General features: G+C 41.1%; 2 long non-coding RNA genes across 2 annotated transcripts; one reads left to right on the top strand and one right to left on the bottom strand.

Moving 5' to 3' along the window:
• Positions 1-1,923: 1,923 nt before the first annotated feature.
• Positions 1,924-8,758, top strand: LOC134171139 (uncharacterized). Its single transcript, XR_009967504.1, has 3 exons — positions 1,924-1,967; positions 8,355-8,435; positions 8,528-8,758. It is a non-coding gene; the product is annotated as an uncharacterized LOC134171139 (long non-coding RNA).
• A 2,660-nt stretch (positions 8,759-11,418) lies between these two features.
• On the bottom strand, positions 11,419-17,316 carry LOC134171140 (uncharacterized). Its single transcript, XR_009967505.1, has 2 exons — positions 17,149-17,316; positions 11,419-13,476 (listed from the first exon to the last, which is right to left on the bottom strand). It is a non-coding gene; the product is annotated as an uncharacterized LOC134171140 (long non-coding RNA).
• Between the last annotated feature and the right edge of the window lie 276 nt (positions 17,317-17,592).

The following is a 17,592-nucleotide window of genomic DNA, read 5'->3' on the forward strand; positions in this document are numbered from 1 at the left end:
CCCAATTATGATTGCTATTCTTCTGTCAATAGCATTTTCTTCTCCAAGCTACTGCCTTTGATACACAATCTGATTTTTTCATGGCAACTTGTGATTCGTCATCTTTCTGCTCATGCCAACATCGTCTCCAGGGCATTTTCATTATGAGTTTCTAATAAATTCCCAAGATGAGGGCTAATTTTAAAATAAGAAAATTATGTTTTCAAAAACTGCTCAGATGTAGAAAAGCCTAAACTAATAGATTTGATGGGGACAAACTTTTATGAGGCTGAAAAGGAAAATGATGTTAACTGTGTTTGCTTTTGCAGATTTTGTCATCATTCGTGTTTCCAAGGGAAACGCTACTGGTTTAAGTGCAGGAATTCATAACTTTCTGAAATCTCTGTGATAAATATGACAACTGACGCTTAAGGAATATCTGTTACCCAACCCAAAGGAGCTATTTTTATCTTCAAATAGACCATGCAACCAGTAAAGCTTTATGGCTTCTAGTCATGAATTTATGTGCCACCTTCTCCTTGAGGGACAACAAATATAGCCTTATTACCAAGAGGAGCAGCCTTTCCTTGGTGTGACAGATAAAGAATTTAATCATCTGCCTTAAGGCTTTGTCAGACATTCCTTATTGATGTGTTGACAATGAAATGTCCAATAGGTCCTCAGAGCACTAATTTTGTTTTACTTGTTTGTTTGGATTGGTAAGGAGTGACAATGGAAACAGCTAGTTTTAAACTTCAGCATCAACCTAAACAAATAAATTACCCTTATATCACTGGGAGAGCAACTATTTCCAGAAATCCTGCCTGTCAGCACAAGTGAAAAAGGGGTGGGGGGGGAGAGGGCAGATCTGAAGGTTAAGAAGGCCCACTGATTTTCTCATAGAAAAGGTCCTGTTCATGTGTCCTTAGCCCAAAATTTATTAACTACAGAGAAACATTCTCACCCTTCAAAGCTGAAACAGGTACTCGGCTCCTTTCATCGGTGCTTCATGCGCAGCAGCATGTATGCTGCATACGCAGGTACTATGGTCTGTGAGGGTGGATCTTGGAGTCTTTGCTGTCCATTACTAACCCATTTGTACTCTGCTTCATCAAAAAGCATAGATAAAAGGTTTATAAAATACTGCTGGATTAATGACATACAAGTGACGCATTTTGGCTCCCAGATGTGCATGAACTGCCCCACTGACTTGCTGAGGTCTGCACTGAATCAGTGGCAGCTCCCCGGACCCCATAGCCAGGCGTGCTCCTCCCAGACTTTTCCTCCCTTTCCTCTCCTTTACTTGTGCTTGGAGGTAAGTTGGAGCTTGCCAGATTCTTGGGTGTTTGAATGTTTTACACCTTTGTATTTAAAACTTTTGCAAAAAGCATTTGAAGTTCACAAATACTGAGTTCTGTGTTCAGTCTGAATGTGTTTCCTGTTAAAAGGGACTGTTTCACATGGTTGTTTCTGAGGTCATTGCCATGAAAGGCTTCACTGGGAGGGAGAGCTGCTTCCAAAGGCACAAAGTTACTCCTCTGGGACCACTGCTATCTTAAATAGCCTCAAAAGAGAACACAGATCCTATTCAAGCAGGCTCTGGGCTCAGGTTCAGACACAAACCATAGCTTTAGACCAAACCAGAGCACAGAGTTGGAAAATAGCCAGGTTCAGGAAAAACAAATTGGTTACAAATCTAGACTGGAGCATCATTGCTCAGAGCCAGTTTGGACACATGCTTCAGTCCTTAGAATTCGTTGCATTATGAGCAAGCAGGACATCGGTAAGTGGATGCAGGCGGCTGCTGAGCACATTGGGTCACATGCTGGAGGAGGGATGGTGGCAGCAGTGGACACTGCCACCTACCAAGAGTTCTTTGTGCACATGGGCCTGTTATTTTGGACACACATGCAAATACAAGGGTACCACTTTTGGTCAAGTGGTAGGCAGAGATTGGTGGAGGCAAAGCTGAGGGAGTGCAGCAGGAGGTATTGCTAACTTCGCCTTGGTTCTATATCCTCTCAAGCCAGCTGCTTCTGGCCACTTCTTGAAGTCAGATAGTGGACCAGGCAAAGCTTTTGTCTTCCTTGGCATGACAAATTGCTGAAATGCAAAGATATCATTTAATAAATGTTCTAACAAAGGAGGTATACCAGGGCCAACTGACAGGCTCTGCACTACTTCTATGGGGATTTGGGGGATTCTGAGTCTCAGAAGCTGTCCCTCTGCCAAGCCTTGTCAGTGCCCTCCTTCCCATGAGAAGGGAGAGTGAGCTGTGCTCTGGTCATCCGTAACTGCACCAGGGCATGGTGGGAGCCCTGGCGGGAGCCCTGGCCAACCAGTATAATTCAGAAAAGGCTTGGCAGGCTTAGCTTGGTACTGGCTCCCGCTCCCAGAATGATCTCATAGGGAGAGCTGAGGAATACTGCTCCCCAAGAAAAAAGATAGGAAGCATTTTCAGACAACCTGATTTTCCCAAGGAACTACAAGTACAGTCTACTTGGCAGGGTGAATTATTTCTGTAAGAGGGCTTGTGCAGGTGGACAAACACTTCTGTTGTTTAAAGTGCACTTGAAATTCTGCAAAAGGAGGCAATTGCTCTTCCATTTTCATTTTAGAAGGACCAGATACTATTTAGTAGCTGTTAGGTCTTGGAACAGCATGCTGGATGGTATATTCTTTAACATCTCGCTCACTTCAGATCCTTTGTAATGGAAGAGAACTTTCCTACTGTCTAGGTGACTCCAACCCCCCAGTCCTACATATGCCATAAACAGAAGAAGGCCTTGACCTACAAGAGTCATCAAAATAGCAGATGTGGTGACTGTCCATCCACTCATTTACAAGCAACCTCTTGAGGCAGAAAGATATATCACAGAAAAAAAAACAGGCATTGCTGAGCAGTCATTACATGGCCACAACCTGCACTGTAACAGTGATATACACATGAGCCAAAGGGTGAACATTGTTATTTTCCTAACAATTAAAAAAAAACCTTTTATTTATAACATGCACTTAGAGATTAAGGTAAATTTCTGCATAGTGGAAGAGTTCTTTATATTCAGTGAAGCAGGAAATGGAAAAAACGGTATCAGTGTTCGAGTTACCCTCTTTGTTTTTCCTACTTTGTCAGTCTGATCCAAATCAATGTTAGTTTTTCTGCTGACTTCAGTGAGACTGTGTCAGGTGCTCCCTGACAACACCAGCGCCTTTTAGCACAGTTAGTACTTATTTACCCCGGTTGGAAGATTTTAAGTAAGGTTGAAGCCTCAGTGTTAACCTCAGCATTCTGTTAAGGAATCTTTAAGCAGTGACTGTGACATCGCCTTCCAGGTGTAGTTTTAGATCTACAGATGAATAGTGTCATGAAAGAGAATGGTGCCATACAGTAATTAGCCTAATTACTACCTACTCAATGGCTATCACTACCATTATGTGGAAGTCCAGGGAAGTGCCTCTGGGAATGAAGAATGAGACGTGGCTTGTAGCATAGCAAAACTGAAAAACAAAGTTGCAGGAGAGTCATCCCTAGCAAATCCTTTTCTGAGAATACGGCTGAAACAACAGCGACAATTGGTAAACAGGCATGAATCAAGCTAGCAGATTTCTCTTGGTGAGAGTAATTAGCTACTCTGCCAGTTTCCAGTCTGCCCTGGAGTGGTGATTGGCTGGTAGAAAATTTTCATGTCAGACATATAAATGTACACACCCGTACACAGGTCCTGACCAGATTATAAATTAGCTTCGCTGTGGAAGCTTCGATGCATAAAGACTGCTTTTAGAAAGAGAAGTGCTCTGTACAAAGCCACTTAATGCAAAGTCTTAGTTCGGTGGATGTCAATGGGACATTTTCCATTTATGTTACGAAATTAGGATTTTACCTTCAGTTTTACTCACACGTATTCTCTCTCCACAAGACTAATCTTCAGAGGGTTTTGAACATCTGTCAGATTCAAGTGGCAGAAGGAGATGAGCAGGTTTTTGTGCAAAGAAAATGTTTTTTTTAATGGATTTCACTAAAGCCTGAATTAACCTGACAACACATACAATTCCCTATCACAATTGAAACAAGGGCTAGCTCTTATTTTTGGGTCCATCTGCAGCTCACCCATAATGTGCGAGAAAACTCATGGGATTACACTTCCTCCATACATGAAGTTACTCCTAGATACCTTTACTGGTCTAATCCTTCAGTTTATTCCATCCTAAAGCATATTCCTATGCTAAACCACAACAGAAGAATTCATTTGCTGCAGTGGATTGGTAGCCTGGGACAAAATAACTACAGAAGCATAGGAAGGAAGGGGAAAAAGAATAAAAAGAGAAATATTTACCTTCCGCAGGGCACATTCCCAAAGACTAACACTTCTCAAAAGCAAGTAGAAATTCTGAGTGCCCAGTTTAATGTTGACAAAAGGTCAGATTTCCAGAGGTCTGATCCTGAGCACTGTCAGACTACTCTTGAATTCTGCTGTGGGATCTGAAAAATGAAGAATTCGAAATTAGTAGTCACCCAACAGAAACGTTGGCTGATTTTCATGAATTTGATCTCATTCCCAGTTTTCAAACCTCCAGCTGGGTTTATTTTTAAAACTGTTCCACTTCAGTCCAAGTGTTCCTCTCCTAATTTCTTGATCCCCTGCTCTCTTGGCTTCTTTCATTAAAGGAAAAGATAGATCAATAGTAAAGATGAAGGAGCTCCTTTTACATGCAAGAAAACACAGGCTGCTGACAGCACCTTCAGTGATTTCTGTATGTTTCTTTATTTTCTACTGTCATCGTTCAGGTGCTGGTGTGTACAGCATATGTAGCTGGAGGAGGAGGTGCCTAAAATGCAACTCACATTTCTAGTGATTGTGTAAAATTATAAAGATGACACATCATAACTGTATGGAGGTACCTCCTATTGCAGAGTGACAGTAATGAACAAAATGCATCCCCCACTTGCAGTTCTGATTTGTCAGAGTTTACAGTTAAATTATTTGAATCCAAGGCTGTATAGGTCTTCTACTTTCCTTGTAGTCAGCAGCTTACATGTATATATGAATGCCCTGGGTTCAGCAGTAGCAGTCATTTTTCTCCTTGGTAGCTGGTGCAGTGCTGTGTTTTGACTTTCGGCCTGGGAACAGAGCTGATAACAATGATGTTCTGGTTTGGCCAAGGACTTTGTGAGCCTCATGCTCTGTCAGGGAGGAGGGGAAGCCAGGAGGAAGCAGAGACAGGACACCTGACCCAAACTGACCAAAGAGGTATTCCATACCACAGCACGTCATGTCCAGGATGTAACTGGGAGTTAGCCGGAAGGGCTGGGAGACTGCAGGGTTGGAGGAGGTATCGGTCGGTGCTTTGTTGGGCTGGGGGGGGCGAGTTATCAGTTGGCTGGCGGTGAGGTGTTGTATTCTCTTCCCTTGTTACTTCCTGTATCATTATTATTACTGGTGGTAGCAGTAGTGATTTGTGTTATACCTTAGTTACTAAACTGTTCTTATCTCAACCTGTGGGAGTTGCATTCTTTTCGATTCTCCTCTCCGCTCCTCTGGGAGTAGGGGGAGGGCAAGAAGAGGGGGAGTGAGTGAACAAGCTGCGTGGCTGGGTTTAAACCACCACAATGAACTAGACAGTAGAGCTGAAATTGAAGGTCTGAATCTTGCAAAACAAAGGTATTCAAGGACATTAAATCTTCTCAAGACTGAAGCCTGACTGGAAAACCCAATGGATAATGGAGTCTAGGTTAATCAGTCATTTCTGCTGGAGGGATTTGCAACCCATCACAGTAGAAGAAATTATCTGTGTTAGTGTTTTATACATACAAACTGTGTTGTGCGTTTGAGCTTTCAATAGAATAGACTAGAGAAGAATCAATTTAAGTGCCAATTTAATTAGATTCTTTCATTTTTGTTTACCCTAAGGGAACATATAATTTGGATTTTTTATTTACAATGGAAAATAAAACAATAAACAACCTTTAGCTACTTCTTTGTAAAAAGCAAATACTGGGTAGCAAACCCTGCCTTCTTCAATATTTGTAAAGCTTAGTAAGACAGGGGTTCATGTGTATGTGCCTAATGCTGTAGACATAATAAACTGTGCTTTTTCTGAAACAATATGTATATATTTTATGAAAGCATGAACAGAAGAGAGGCTTTCTGGGGTACGTCAGAGTCACTACGAGGACCAATTGCTCCAGAACTTCAGACAAGCATTTGTGGCACAACAGAGATGCCCGATCTAGCTCTGCATGAACCTGTTGAGGTACCAGCGTGCCTAGCTCTGTTAAAAGTCATTGTACCAAATGTAAAGAAACAGCACCCCAGGCTCATGAGTCCACCAGGCTCATCTGGCTCTTCTGCTTCTCCAGGCTGAACTTAACAGGATGTTTGTTCATTTTAGAACTTTCACTTTCCGGCTTATTGATTATTGTTCACTTTCTATGTAGTTCACTTTCTATTGTAGGCACAACTTAGAAGGATGGTGAGTGTCTTTCATTTTTCCTATCTGACCTCTCCTACATCACCAAGACTGGGACATTTACTGGGAATTATTCAATGTGTGCAGGAACCATCTCAGCCCAGGAAGATCCCAAATTCTGGCTACCTACTTCAATTAGTCATTTTGCTATTACCTAAGAGAACAAGTCATTGTTATTGTCACATCTGATGTATTTGCAAAAAAGTGACTTTCTTTGCCATAGAGCAATTGTTAAGTGCCACATGTGGAGATGGGGGGCAATTTCAGGTGTGTGGCTTAGGACTACTGAGACAACATTCGTTTTAAGAGTCAATGTCTTTTGTTAGATCAGCTGATGGAGTTGGAAAAAAAAACGATGTACTTGAAAATAAAGTTAGGAGCAAGCCATTCTGTTCATCCTAAGCAGGATTTGTGTCACTCTGGGACCCCAGTTTACAAATAGTCTGCATGCTACCTGTAGGCTTTGAATTTCTTTCTGACTGCATAAGAACTTAACTTGTTAGCTCATAAACTTGTCAAGTGGAACAGACAATCTTAGAAAGGAAATATCATGGGAATAGTGAATATATTATCCTTTAAATTTCTTTATGAAATCAAATAACACTTTATTTTATATCACTTTATTAGGAAGTAGTAAAGGAGGGCTAAACCTCTAGGGCTTTACTAGTGGTACTGCTAGCTATAACACTCCTGATAACAAGCCACATCTGCTGATGACGCTGTTTTGAATGCTCCCTCCTTTCACCTGTTGCTCTTCTCCATACTTCCATATTGGCATCTGTAATTAATTGTGGCCTCCAGCAATAACCACTGTCTTCTCAGACCTACCTTCTTCCCAGGGCTTTCAGTAACAGTATCCACTTAAGTGGCTCAGATCAAGTAATGAAGGAAAATTGTCCTGTCCATATAATAAGTAACAGATAATTACTAGGCACAGAGAAGGGAAGAGAAAGATGAGAGAAAATTAAAAGGCAAATATTCAACAATGAAAAAATAGCCTGGGTCCAGCATCAACATGAGAAGGGCTGGGAGCACAGAAGGAGATTGTTGAGTCAATGATATCCATGTAGCACCAACATGCTTACCATCCAATAAACCACAGCCTATGCTTAATACCTCATCAATCATTGTGTAAGACATGCCGTTAATTGCCAAGGAGTGAGTAATAAGAGCAACTACTACATGTGCCTGCACCCTCACACAGGCACACGTGAAAGGCAGGAGCATCCCTTCCCCATAACTGCCCTGGAGGTACTTCTTTTAAGAGACCCACGCTGTGGGGCATGTGCCAGTCCTAGCTGCTGCCATGCAAGCCCAGGGGGCCTTACAGGGTACAGCTCTTCAAGGGTACAGCTCCTGGCCACACATAGACCTGTTATTAATCCATACAGAAAAGAGGAAATGAAATAAAGCGACAAAGAACGAAAAGCAATCTAAATACATACATGGAGTTACAGGTTCTTGCTGCACTAGGATACCTCCATGCAAATTCTGACTTGCTGGGGTATGGGATATTTGTGGCATCGGAGGACCTTCCCACCCTGCAGGAAAACAAAACTCACCTGGCTTTTGGGAGTGCACCCGTCTTCAAAGATGCCAGAATTCAAAAGGTACGAGGTTTATTAAAATAAGCTTGGCTGCTGGGAAGCACTGATAGCAAAAATCACATGAACTTCTGGTATTTAATGATGAACAGTCCTTGTATTCCCATTTTAACTGGACAATGGTCCCTTGAGAATTGTGGGAGATAGGCAGAGGTCTCAATGGGAGCACTGGACTCTGTTACAGCAGCAGATGACTGTGAGTGCAATTGAAAAGACTCTGACCAGCTTGTGCAGCAAAATCAGTCAGGTTGGGATGTAATCCTAAAACTGATTTCACTGTTTTGATCCAACATCCCCAAATAGGTGTCATGGGAAGGAAAGTGGTGACAGTTACAGGGAAGTGGGACTGTATTTCCTTTGAGGACTCACTCTTTCCCCTATGAGGTAGGTATGTCAATTTGATGTTACTATTAAGTCCTGTGACTGGTACATGTCAAAATGTTAGTGCTCACTGTTATCATCTTTGTGTTTCTCAGCAGAAGGCTGCTAATAGAAGTGACAGTGATTCCAGCTTCTGGTGTGTGAGACAAATACTGCTGTCTCACTTGAGGGGTCTACATTTTTCAATCAGAAAAAAAATAAAGGAGACTATGTATTAGAAGGGCATTAGCAGAGCTTTGCCACACAAGACTGACAGCCAAGTGCTGAGAGTATAAAAGACAACACAAGGCAAACATCTGTTCAAATAAAGGGAGTTAGAGAACTGCCTTTTGTTGTACTGAAGTAATATTCCACCTATAAAAATTAACCACTGTGTTTCTCCTCATGCTTTGTACGCTATTCAGTTCCCTTTAGGATGATGTTTACTGGAAAGTTTTGCTTGTGACATTTCTTTTCATAGCAAGCTAATTTATGGTTCCATGTAGCTTAATCACATTTTCTTCAGCCTTCTATTAACCATACTAGCCTGGGACAAATAAAAAGCCATCATTCAAAGGAATAACGTACCTTCTTAACACAAGCTGACATAGGAAAGCAGGCTAAGGCTCAGACAATCCCAAACCTGATCCATTAAGAGATGACATTTTTGACAACAGATCTGTCGGACCCCACTGGAAATAATGGGCCCTTATCACGACGGGAATTAGTGCGCACGACAGGTGATTATGTTCTGGAAATGTTCCAGTGCCAGCTGTGTTGCTGCGTGTTATTTGTAACCTCTGTAATTGTGGCTTTTCAAACCCATTTTTATTTGGAAAGCCAGTATAGGAGGACAAAAAAAACCCTACCACCATTTGTTCAGGGATGAAAAAATCAGCATATCAAAGCCTGAACAGTAGTGCCCTGTTTTCTGAATTGCTGGCTTAGATTCCCTTACTCTAACAAAACCTCAAACCCTAATGTAAGCATTGTTACATGTTTCCCTCTTTCCTCATAGTCCAGTTACAGTTCCTGCTTACAAATGAAGGGACTAGCAAGCATCTACTTAATGCCTGCAAAGCAATTCCTTCCAAAATACCCAAATGGTTGAAAAGTTGAGCATTCACGCTCGAGCAGCAAGGAGGCAGTTTTCTGTGTGTCTGGGGCTTGAACCAAGCAGGAGACAGAAACGAGCCATCTAAAGTTGCTCCCAAGTGAGCTTTATGCATATTTCCTATTGCACATGCTTTTAAATACACTGGAACAACCAGGCTGTGCCTAGAAGGAGGCTGAGTAACTGCATGAGCCTACTACCACCAGCTCTGGTCCCTGCTGCTCTTCTGGTTAGGTCACTATTGTCACATGTAGTCAGTGCTTGATAAAAACCACCCACAGAGAAAGGACACTAATTTCCTTTGCTCTGTGCAAAGCAGAGCAAACTTTCAGTTGCTATGTGAATATTGCCCATCTTGCAATTGATGGGAACATGCTATTGTTCATCTTGCCCACCTTGACACTTTGGGAAAATTCTATTCCTTGAATTTCTTTCCTCAGATCACTTCTGAATATAGATTTAGAAATTGGTGGGAGAGGGTTCCTCTGTCCCCCAAAATTACAAAAAATTGCCTACCCGTTTTGCAAGTGATGGATTGCTAAGGCAGTAATGTGGGTAGTTATATTCCTGGTGGTAGAGATAATCTAGGCATGAATCACCTTTTCTCCATTGCTACATATTCAGAGCAAGTACTTTTATATCCGATATCCATGATTTCTGAAACCACCAGAAAAAGAAAAAAGAAAGAAAGGAGTCACATGAGAAAGGAAGGAAGTTTTAAGAGCTTTCCTAGGATTTTTTGTTGCCTGGGTAACCATTTTACTTGGTAATCAATATGTTTGGCATGTTTCTATTGCTTTGTGACTACTCCCACAGACAACATAGAAAGGTGTTTGGGGAAAACACTGGAAGTGAAGACAAATACAAACAATGAAAAAAAATGCTTCAAATATGAGAAAAGGAAACAACTTATCCCCCAAATAGTCTGAAGCTGTATCAGGTTTTCTTGAGAAGCAGTGATTTTATTTAATGGGTTTGCAGGTTTTGAGAATATATAGGTTTCGGTACAATGCCTGCCAAGCAGAACAAAACCTACAATTTATTTTTTCCCATGTTAAATATATTGCATTGTGCCAATTATTTTGTGGCAAAGTAAAGCACTATCTTTAAGTGAGCAACTCCTATGTCTAAAAAAACACATCGTAATTTACTTTGGCAAATAACTGAGCAGTGTTACCTATTTAAATTTATCTTCAGTTAGACATTCCAAATATTAGGCACTGATCCAATGTACATTGGTAAGGAATTTAGGAATATCCCTGCATAATATCCATGTAGTCTTTTCTATCCAAGCCTTTCATAGTGTTTCTGTAAATGCAGATAAGTATTATTCTTATTCTAAAGGCAGATATATACTGGCAAAAAGTGGTATAATTATTTCCTGAAAGCTTTCACAGCAAAGCAGGACATGACTTGTTGCACAGTTATGACTTACTACTTTGTAGACACTTCCGTTGTTCGTATGGCTGCAGTAACGTGGATCAGAAGCTTATTACCCAGTCCTTCTTACTCATCTCTTTCTGCCCCGTTTCTTTTCTTTCTTGAGCTGCTGCATTGCAAGGACTGCATCAGACATCTGTAATAAAGTTGACCTGGGTTAAGGAGGTTGCATGACCTAAAGCCCTGTGTTTCCAAAGAAAAGCAGCAAGGCATCTTTAATACGCTCGTCATTTTCAGAACCTCATCCTACCCCCATGTTCTGAACAGCTCTTTCACCCATGAGATATCAAAATGTTAGAACTATTTATTCAGCTCAGCCTATTTTTTCTTGCAGTCTTTTTCAAACAGATAATCTTCAAAAACTTCACAGCTGAAGATAAAATTAGAAACTGCTTGAAAAAGCTCTCTGCATAGATGGCAAGATTGCAAGAGAAGACATAAGGAGATACGGTGGAACAGAAAAGGAAGAAGTTTTTATTAAAATTAATGTCTGTATGGATGGGCATTTCCCATAGCTACCAGGCAAGGAGAAATGGGGAAAATACAAAAGTACTGGCTATTAATAAAAGGAGCGGGCTATTACTTTTATCCACTGATATTTACTTAGTTCATAAGGCACCCATGCTTATGTATGGGTATTCCTGGATGGTATTGTGCAGATTTTGTGGTATCTGGAGATATCCCATGTCAAAATTTCTCTGTACCGTCAACTCTTACTGAACCAATACAAATATTTTTTTTCTCTGCAAAATAATCAGAGGCCTTGCTGATCAATTTACGTGACAGAGGCCTCTGTCACTGATCGTGCCTCTGGTAATCCGTAATGTGGTAAAGGCTGTTCCCCTCCTGGGAAGTGTTGAAAGGTAACTCTGAGATACCAACGTCAGGTGTTTGCTGCATCTGCTTCACTTGTCTTCCTGCATCTTACGTTATCTGTAAGTAGTAGCTACTATTGGTTTTGTTTTCTGTTATAGTTAATGATTCCTTTTGTGGCCATACCTGTGGGATCAAGAGCTCAGGTACCATTGCCTGAGGAAAAATAAGCCTGTGGAGCACAAAGCTGTCATGCCAGTACCTGTTGTTTCTGACAAAGAAAAAATTATGTTTGCAACCAAACTGTAAAGTCTTCCCATCTCTGCTCAGGAAAAAGGATGGATAGCATGCTCATTGTGAAGCCACAGATGATGGTTTCAGTGATCTCCCTCCAGACAGGTTTGCATGGCAGCTCCTAGAGCCACCCTGTACTCAGCATGTATCCATCCAGCTACATGAAGCGATGGGTAATAGCAGGGCTTTTGCACGGTCTACTGCAAAATAACCCATTCAGACCTGTATTGAGACATTTGTCTATTCATCTGTGCTGAACCCTTTGCTGGGACAGGCAGAGCACCAGCAGTACAGAGCTAGCTGACTCAGAGCTACCACTCTGGATGCACTCATGGTGTCACAGACATAGGCAGTATTAGCCTTCAAGACCTTACCAAAGTATTTCTTTCTCATTCCTTAGACATGCAACTCTTAATAAACATAAGATTTATGAGAAGCTCATCTTGCATGAAGAAGGCAAACCCACTTTCCTGTCCTAACACTTGCAAACACAAAAAAAACCCCAGCCCTTTTCCCCATAGTATTTCTTTTCATTCGCATGATCAAACTCTTGATGTGGAAGCCTCATCTCATATATTTTTACCTCTTCAGGTTGACAACTCTGTGTTAAATCTGTTCTACCACCAGGAAGGTGCTGGCAACCTGCTGGTACCAATTTTTTCAGTTTAACCTCTCTTGGCCACCCTTACAGGGAGGACGGGAATGTGGACAGGATTCATCTCTCCCTCAGAGACTCTCCTGATGTCTAATTTCTCTGCTGCACCAAGTGCTTGTCTATCCTACATATTAATTATTTGGAAATACATATTAAACTAGAGCTAGGTTTGAGAATATATACCAGTATGTTAAGGTAATAAAACTTTACAGGGATATTATAATTATCCCATAAAAAAACATGACAATCCCAGTGACTTCAGATAAAACATAAAAGAAATTAACTTAGGTTAGAGATGTGGAAAATGTCTCCATATAACATTTATGAGGCTTTCTACTGAGATCTGGAGAATTTAAAAAAAAAAAAAAGGAGAAAAAAATCATTTTAAACTAAAACATCTTCATAAGAAAGCAATCATTGCTTTATGATCCTGTACTGTTGAAGTACAATAGGCCTAAGCTAGACTAGCTGATGGTGGTCTAAAAGTAATTAGTATTGCTGACTGTAAAGGCTGGGTCAGCTCCGTCTTGGTTTACAGTGCTCTTCAGAGCTAGGTTGCAACACACTGGAAACTCCAATGAAGACATAAGCATGGTTTTTGTTTGGACAAAGCTTTCCCTGATTTTTTGAGAGTGTGCTTTGCTTGCTCTCCTCTCTGAGAAGAAATTTCATTGTTCACACTTGACAGCATTCTGTTGTCTGCAGATGCTTCTCAATTGGCTTCAGTTTCAAAAACACCCATATGAGATCTACAAAATGAAAAATAAAATAAAATTTGATTAAATGTAATGGAAAAAAAGCAAAGCATTGAAATGGAAAAATGTCATAAATAAAGCAAGTTAAAAATAAATAAGTCACAGTGGGATGTAAGATGTTTAGATTGCTATGGTACACTTCCATGTTGCACTTAAATTTGGCAGTATTGTGATATGCTGACTGTACAGCCGAGATAATAACGGTATCAAAATCAGTCAGAATTCATGGGTTTCAAACTTCACAAAGCCAGCTTGCAACTGTAAGGTGATCTAGTTATCCGTGCAACTGCAAAGCAACCTGGATGCATGCAAAAGGTGCATTAAAGGCCACCAAACACCTGTGGTGACTGCCATTAAGTTTATTACAGGTATTACAGGGTGGGTGGGATGATAGTATCATGGCAAAGAAGTGAAAGGAGGTGATTAAATCAAAATAACTTTCTTCTGCGTGTTTTTATGTACACATCCATGTGTGCATGCCTGAAGTAATGAACAGTGTATTTGTCTGGAGGAGGAGGAATCAGCTGATGCCAACCTGGTTTTGATATTGTGTTCATGTGCCAGGTAGCACTGAGTTCAGGTTTAGCTAGGCTCAGAAACCAGCTCAGTTGTACCCATAGTTCAGTATCCTGACTGCTTTTGTGTTAATCCCGGTTTATGTACTGATTGGTACCTGTTCTCACCACTGTTTTTCATGTTTATATCCACTCTTTATTATTCCATGTTGCATTACCCTCATTTATTAGTAATGTCAAGATTAGTGTCTTCACAAGACAAGCCCTCACTTCCATTACCACCCTCTGGCAGTTCTGTTCCTCTAGTTCTGCCCATTGCCATGTGCTCTTGTGCTGGGGTATAATTTTACTTGTTCTTCAATTATTTTTGTTCTCAGAATGAGGTGTGCAGTGGGCTTCCTGGTTTATGTGATATATTATATTAAATATATTGTTCTTTATTATATTATACAATACAATGTAGTGCTTTGCAGAGGAAGGAGATTCATCTTCATAACCCTTCTGATAACTGAGTTTCTACATTGACTTAACTTCCTAGATCAGTTGAAATTTGTCAAGAGGGTGATGGGTTTTACTTATGTGTTCACCACTTACAATGTAGGTACTATATATTTTGTCTATATACTAGTCTGGGCTGCTGCACTTGAGGCGGGCAGAGCCCTGGCAGGGAGGAGGAAAAGGGAGCAGGGAAGAGGAGACGACAGCAGGTAAGGGTGTTTGTGGAGCCTGAGCTGGGCTGCTCAGGGATGCCTGCAGCAGGGAGCCTGCTATGGCAGCAGGGCTGAAGGCTCCTGAGTAGGGCAGGAAGGCAGAGATGCAACCAGACCTCAAAGGTGATGGAAAGAAAGTTCTCTCAGGGAGAGGTACTGTGTAAAATTTCCTGCAATTAGGAGGCCACTAAAAGTTTCTGGCCTGGGAGCAAGACTGAAGGAAAGGACCTACCCTGAAGAACAGGGGTTGAGGATGTGGGGAGGAAAAGATTTATTTACAAGACTTTTTGGTTTAATCTGTTTCAGGTGCAGCTGATTTGAGTTTCCTTGGCTGCAACAGTAACTTTACTCTAGCTTGTCGTAGTGAAATGGAACTGAAGAGACAAAAATAATTTTCATGGGCTCACTAGAAGGAAAAGGTGTAAGCAGATCTACCTGAAAGCTCTGCCGCAGGTTGGATTGTGACACACTATTTTGAGAAGTCCTTTTTTTCCCTTTTTTTATCTAATTCAAAACCCCTCTATTAAGCTCTGTTTGGACCACGCAGATGAAATCCAGCCAGGCTTTCAGTACAAAAGCAGCCTACAGCTCCAGAAACTATCATCAGTCCTGGCACTATTCTTCTCCTTTCTTGGTGGTTTGTGCATGCATTTAAGTATTTAAATCACCCTCAGTTCCCCTGCTGAGGACCCTCAAATAGAGATAAAGTCACTGCAAGAAATCAGTCTCTCCTTGGTTATATTATTTATTCTGATGTAGTCATAGATGAGGATTCTCTCCATATCCAGACTTACTAGTGCAATCAAGTCCTCTATACTGCTAGGAATGTCATCCACATGGTTTACTTTAGTCTTAGTCCAAGCTATTCACTGATCAGTAAGATTCATTTTCCTGTAGCCCAGAAGTAGGTGCCAGCTCATATGCTAAAGCTAACTGCTTGTTTTTCTTCTTTTTCTTCATATCAAAGCTCTGAACTTGTTTCTTTTCTGTAATGTATAGCTAAATTTTTCTTTCTCCCTTCTTGCCCTGAGATGAGCTTTAGACTGGTTAGAAAAATCCATACTGACCTGTCATGATTTCCAGTCACAAGTGATGCACTGTAAATACAGTCTGCTCTCTTGAACAATTTAATAATCATCATCTACAGTAGTAGTTGCATTCCTACCAGTACCTCTCCTGCTTTCTTGTCACAGGTAAATGTCAGTGCTGCTTCAGGAATTCATCTGTCTTCTTTTTTCTGCTCTTTCCTTGATTTGATTTTTTGATCCATCTAAGCCTAGTCCAGACTCCTTCTGTCTGCTTACAGCCATTGCCTTTAGTCAGCTGTGGGCTGGTTCTCAGAGCTCTTGTCAAAGCTACATTTTAGGTCATGACTGATCTTTGTATGCCTTCAAATGTAAGGTTATTAGAGCCATCGATCAAAAGATATGGTAAATAAAAAGTATGACTCTCCCTGCTGCTAGATAAAGTATTATTTTTTGCCACTATCTACTCTGCCCTCAGCTAACTCCATGTACCTTTTAATTTCTGTCCTGCAAGCTTCATTCTGTTCAGGTAGCATGTCCCATCGACGTGCTAATGAGCTTGTGGCTCAAACAATGCCACATATGTTGCTGATGTAAATGCCAAGCACACGCATTTGCATGCAAAGTATGTTCTGAAAATATGGGCTGATTATCGTGAAGAGAATCAGGAATGTGCAGATGGCAACTCCATCCCCATTCTGCTCTCAGCGAGGTGACCCCTGCTCTGTTGTGCCACGAGAGCCTATTATCCCCACTAACAATGCTGATACAGCCAAAGTCCTTTCATGCATATGTAGCATCTGAGGTTTTTTTCTCTGAGTGCATCAGTATCCCTGCTCCTCCATTTCAGATGTCACTGTGGCTCAGATAACAAGATTTTTATTTACAGAAGATGAGAGAAATTTGGTGAGTGCTTACACAGCATAATCTCTTTCGGCTTCATGTATTTTCTGTGCATTGCTTCAGAGATTGCCAAGATACTGGGCTTAGTATGAGGCTCCTGCATGTTCATAGGACACAGCACACTTGAGATCACACAGGCTTTTCTCATTAATGACACTATGCATTTTCAAGACATGATAGCATATAATTATTTTTCCAGCACAGCTGAAAAGCAGAAGGGTTTGGAGAATCTAATCAAATTCTCATATAAGAAAAGTAAGGTTTTTTTTTTGCTTTCCAACCTTTCCATCTCATTCTTCTCCAGCTATTTCACCTGCAGGGTCCTTGCCTTTCTGGCTCACATGCTGCCCTCCTGCCTCAGGTGGGTAATATCACCAAATACAAGATATCTCTCTCTTTCAGCCCTTCTAACTTCGGTGCTGTGGCTACCTGTCACCACTCAGGATGTTTCTTTTTTCTTGGGCTTTTATATTATTTAAGCTCCACATTCTAGTTTTTCAACACAGTTCTCACCTCTTGTGTCTGTGAGGATGCTAAGTCTGCCCTCTCTCACTTGCTATGTATCATCTTGCTTAAGACAGTATCTCAAATTTCTCTGCCAAAATCCAGTTTTGTTCCCATCTTGACAATTTTACACTCTCAGATTCTAAGCCTCCATTTCTCCAAAGTCCAGTGGCTCCAGTCAGGGCTGTAAACAAGAGACAGGCACCTTCTGCCTCTAGTGTTGCCACCTTTCTCCAGTCAACAGTAGGACCCAGAAAAACACCTCTGTTGTGTGTGAGATTCTCAGAGCTGTCCTACCCTCCTCTAGTCTTCTGGTATCATCTTCCCATCTTGTAAAATCTGTTATAAGCACTCTTTAGCCCCCTGAATTATAAGTATTTCCTCTCTTCTAGCCCTCAGCATGCACAGAAAATCCTGCACTTTCTTCACCATTTAGTACATGAGCACCTAGCC

This window comes from Pezoporus occidentalis, unplaced genomic scaffold (genome assembly GCF_034315485.1).
Source record: "Pezoporus occidentalis ecotype Australia unplaced genomic scaffold, CSIRO_AGI_Poc_V1 ctg4, whole genome shotgun sequence".
Lineage (NCBI taxonomy): Eukaryota > Metazoa > Chordata > Aves > Psittaciformes > Psittacidae > Pezoporus > Pezoporus occidentalis.